Genomic DNA, 5,617 nt, shown 5'->3' on the forward strand with positions numbered 1-5,617 from the left:
AAGCTGCAGAAAGGAAGGCAGCAGGCTTCAAAGCAGCACACAAAGGGTTAAGGATTTTGGACCTTTTTAGGCTGGCTGTGGGCCACCATAAGGTCTATGAGCTTGGGAATAATTGATACAAAATAGCATTTCAGGGGTGAAAAACAGCATTTCAGGGGGAAAAAACCCAGAATTTTAGATGACAAATTTGTAGTTCTGTATATGGTTAAATTCATTGGGAAAAGGTAAAAGTTGAAAGGACCAATGAAAATTTTAAAAGTCGCCTTTTTTAAAATTTATTTTTTACTGACGTGTGGGTGACTCACAGTGTTGTATTAATTTCTACTGCACAGCAAAGTGACTCAGTTACACACATATATACATTTGAAAAAAAATTCTTTTCCACTATGGTTTATCCCAGGACATTGAGAACAGTTCTCTGTGCTATACAGTTAAACCTTGTTGTTTATCCATTCTGTATGTAATAGTTTGTATCCATTAATCCCGAATCCCCAGCCATTTCTCTCCCACCCCACCTGCCCCTTGGCAACTACGAGTCTGTTCTCTGTGGGTCTGTTTCTGAAAACTAACATTTATTGAGTGCACTATTGACAGAAACAGGAAATTAAAGGAAAGAGCTGTTTTGAGACAGCAGTGGTAGAGATAATTGAGTTGGAGGATGAATTTGAGATAATGGAAGATCTAGCCACAAAGTAAATTGGAGACACAGAAATGACTCTGGGGAAAGAAAGGATTTTAATCACATTTGGGAATCCTTTTCATAGAGGTGCAGGTTGAGTCAGGGTGTTCTGAAGTCATGGGAAAAGGTTAGAATTTAGACACTTCCCAACTTAGAAATGAGGAGCTCCAAAAGAACACAGGAAGTGGGTTTTAATTCCAGGAGGCTTTGTCCCCTAGAGTCAAACACATAAACGTTGGTTGGAGTTCCACATGTGTCCACAGGTGCCTAAATTACTCATAAGTTGGTTAAAATACACAATATTGGGGGAGGGGAAGAAAAAAGCAAAGGTAATATTTAAAAGGGAGGCACTTTAGGATCTTAATTAAGAAATTGTTTTTTGCAGAAATAGACTCAGACATAGAAAATAAACTTATGGTTATCAATGGGAAAGGGGGAAAGAGGAATAAATTAGGGGTATGGAATTAGCAAATACAAACTACTACATATAAAATAGGTAAACAACAGGTCCTACTGTATAGCGCAAGGAACTATATTCATTATCTTGTAATAACTTATAATGGAAAAGAATCTGAGAAAGAATATATATATATATATATAACATATATATATATATCTGAGTCACTTTGCTATATATCAGAAACACAACACTGGAAATGAACTATAATTCAATTTTTTAATTGTTTTTTAAATTAGAAAATATTTGAAATATTCAGAGTACAAATAATAATATAATACAGACATCTTACCCACCTCCCAAATATTTCAAAAGTCAATTTTTGATATATTTGCTCAGATTCTTTTTTAACATTTCTCCTAAAGAAAAACCAGACAGATACAACTGAGATCATCCTCACTCCTTCTCTTCTTCCCTGGAGACAAGCACTTGTCTCCTATTGCTCTGAAGCCCTTCTAATTATTTCTATACTTTTATGACATAGGGAGAGAGAGCCAAAAATATTATGTTAGATGTTTTATTTATATACATGATATAATAACATACATGTCCTTTTGCAATTTTCATTTCATTCAACACTCATACTATGTTTTGGAAATTTATCCATAATTACATATAATTATGAGTATATATATGATTCATATTTATGATTTATGTATAATTATATATATAATAATGGAATACATTCATTAAACCTTTGTGTAGTGAGCCATTAATATGAATATGTCATGAATTATTTCTCCATTTTTTTTCTAGTTTTAACTATTATAAACAATGCTGTAATGGACATCCAAGTGTGTGTTCCAGGTATATGTTGCGCATGTGCCCAAGACTTTCTGAGGGGTATATATTTAGAAGTAGAATCCTAGGTTGTAGAATATTAATATAAACATTTCTAGCAGATTTGGCCAAACTGCTTTCTAAGTATATGTATTAAACTACACAGCATCAAACACTCGGTATTCAGTTCAGTTCAGATCAGTTCAGTCGCTCAGTTGTGTCCGACTCTTTGCGACCCCGTGAACTGCAGCACGCCAGGCCTCCCTGTCCCATCACCAACTCCCGGAGTCCACCCAAACCCATGTATATTGAGTCGGTAATGCCATCCAACCATCTCATCCTCCGTCATCCCCTTCTCCTCCTGCCCCCAATCTTTCCCAGCATCAGAGTCTTTTCCAATGAGTCAGCTCTTCGCATCAGGTGGCCAAAGTATTGGAGTTTCAGCTTCAACATCAGTCCTTCCAATGAACACCCAGGACTGATCTCCTTTAGGATTGTCTGGTTGGGTCTCCTTGCAGTCCAAGGGACTCTCAAGAGTCTTCTCCAACATCACAGTTCAAAAGCATCAATTCTTCTGTGCTCAGCTTTCTTTATAGTCCAACTCTCACATCCATACATGACTACTGGAAAAACCATAGCCTTGACTAGACAGGCCTTTGTTGACAAAGTAATACTCATATTACCAGACTTAAAAAAATTTTGCTCATCTAACTGGCATAAATTGGTGTCTTGTTCTCTAATTTGCATTTTCCTGATCACCAAAGAGTGTAGGCATTGGTCATCCAAGTGTCCCCTTCCGGGAGTGGAATTGCTTGTTCTAACATACGCCCTTTTTTTCTATGAGGTTGACGATTTTTTTAAAACTGCTTTGTAGTCCTTTGTGTACTTAGGATAAGAATCCTTTTTCAGATGCATGTGTTCTAAATATCTTCTCCAGTCTATGTCTTGTCTTTTAACACTATTTGCAGTATCTTTAATTTTTTAATTATGAAAATGTCCAATCACCCACAAAAATTAAAAGAACATACTCAACCATTAAAAGGGTTTTGTGTCCTTCATTGTCAATCTTTTTTTCTTTCTTATATTTCTACTAACATTTTTTAAACTTTTTATGTTGCATTGGGATATAGTGGATTAGTAAACAACGCTGTGATAGTTTCAGATCATAGCAAACAGACTCAGCCATATATATATATATGTACCCATTCTACCCCAAACTCCTCTCCCATCCAGGCTGCCACATAACTTTGAGCAGAGATCCATGTGCTATACAGCAGGCCCTTGTTGGTTATCCATTTAATATGTTTCTGCTAACATATTTCATAGCAAATCCCAGATGGTATGTCATTTCACTACTACATACTTCAGTAAGCATCTACACAACTATGGATATTTTCCTTGTTTAAAAAAATGTATTTATTTTTATTTCTTGCACCATGTGGCCTGTAGGATCTTAGTTCCCCAACCAGAGATTAAATCTGGACCCCCTGCATTGGAAACTTGGAGTCTTAACCCCCAGACTGCCAAGGCAGTCTTATGGACATTTTCTTATGTTGTCATCATGCCATGATATGATACCTATCAAAATTAACAATTATTCTTTCATATCACCTAATAGATGCTGATTTTGGATACATGGAAGTTTTTAATTGGGCCTCAATTTTTCCACTGCAAGACACAGATGTACCATTGGCTGGCCTGGGGTTATGATAGCCGTCCTTCCTGGGTGAGAATGACCCATGAGGGGCTCCATGCTGACCGATGGCAGGTCCTTCAGGGGCAAGCAGGCCTTTGCACACCGGGAGGAGACTTGAGCACTGTCAGTCTGTACTCTGGCAGCTGCTCACAAAGCTGTGGTGACTTGAGCCACTTTCTCTGACACCTCTGTTAGAAAACAGCCATCGACCTCAGAGAAGGTGGGCTGCCTGCCGCTAGTATTTCCCGATGCTCCTCTGTGAGGCTGCTGTGATTTCACACATAACTTCTTCATATCCCTGAGCGGAGAGGGGAGCCAGAGAAAGCCGCTCAGAGTCAGGACGGTTTGGGGGATGAGCTGGGTTAATTCCTCTGCCATGTTCTCGGAATAAAGAAAACAGACGTTCACTGGGGAAAGAAAGGGCATGAATACAACCACTAGAACAGTGTGTTCTGTGAATCTCTTTACTCAGAGAAAAAGAGTCTATGGATTTCTCTCTATACTGCTCAACACAGCAAAGGACCCCGAGTCGCTGGAATTAATGGGAAGACTGGAACAGCTCTGGATAAGACACCAGTGAGGTAATGTCTGGTTTTTGTTAAATATCCCAAATAGATTACTCACTCTTGCTAGATAAAAGGTAAAGACATTGTCATGTATAAACACAAACCCTGCTGAAAACAGGACCCCTGTGGGTTCCTGGGCTGGGGAGCCTCCAGGCTGCCCCAAGACTAGTGATGGTGGCATCACAGGTCAACCTGTACTCACAGGAAAACTAGTCAGCTCTGTGATCTTTGCACAGAAACTCTTATTCTCTAAGACCCTAGACCACCAGCAAGAGCTGGGATGTCCCTATCAGATGAAGCCAGAAAGAAGGGCCATGTGGAAAGGTCCTTTCTCCTTGCCTTCGATAGAAGAGAACTACTCAGGCCAAAAAGGCTCCACTCAGCTCCTCTGAGCCCCTGGGAGCAATTCCTAGAGGATTCTGTGCCTGGAACAATTCCTTCCAATTAAGGTACTTTACGGGCTTCCCTGGTGGCCCAGTCACTAAAGAATTCACCTGCAATGCAGGAGACTGTCTGCAATGTAGGAGACAAGGGTTTGATCCCTGGATTGAGAAGATTCCCTGGTGAAGGAAATGGCAACCCACTCCAATATTCTTGCCTGGGAAATTCCATGGAATACAGAGGAGCCTGGCAGGCTACAATCCATGAGGTCACAAGAGTCAGACAAGACTTAGCAACTAAACCACCACCAAGGTACTTTACAGTTTACAAAGAATTTCCACGTGCAGTGTTTCAACATATCCTCACAAGAACCTTGCAGGAGAAGCAGATTACACTGCAACCCCGTAGGCTAACTGATAGATTAAGTGACCTGGCAGGACCTCCAACCCAGAATGTGGACACCAAGCTCCGGGTTCGTTTTCTGCATCCAAGCAGAGGGCTGGATGACTGCTGCTAGGTAGTCATTCTGTAAATCCTTGACCTTACAGCGTGGGGTTGTCAGAGGTGTGGGAGAGGCTGACAAGAGAGCCAGGCATCACTTTCTGGTTCCTGGGGTCCAGCTTAGGCATTTCTTCATGTCACCACACCACCCCCATCACCCTGCCAGGGTACCATCTCTCTCCTCCCCCGTGCCACAGGCTGCCATGCGGAGAAGAGACAGCTCAGGGAGCTAAGAGTTGCCCAATGCTGGTCTCTGAGGCAGAGCTTCTGTTCTGGAAAAGAGACTAATGGATTGCCAGGGAAATAGACCGATTTCCCCAAGGATTCTTGCTTCAGCCAAGTCATCCCACACACTCTGTGGTAGGGGACTTGAGATTTCATTTCACAACTTCCTGGCAGATATCAGGGCAGCGGATGGTAATCCCGTTAGAGTTGGCCAGTCTCCCAATCAGGCCAGAATGCTCGATCTGCTGCAGACTTCCTCCTCCCCCACACGGCTGCCAGGCCAGCCGGGGCCGCAGTCTTGGTGGCAAGCTCTGACACCTTGCCAAGAAGTC

This window comes from Cervus elaphus, chromosome 14 (assembly GCF_910594005.1).
Source record: "Cervus elaphus chromosome 14, mCerEla1.1, whole genome shotgun sequence".
Classification (NCBI taxonomy): Eukaryota; Metazoa; Chordata; class Mammalia; order Artiodactyla; family Cervidae; genus Cervus; species Cervus elaphus.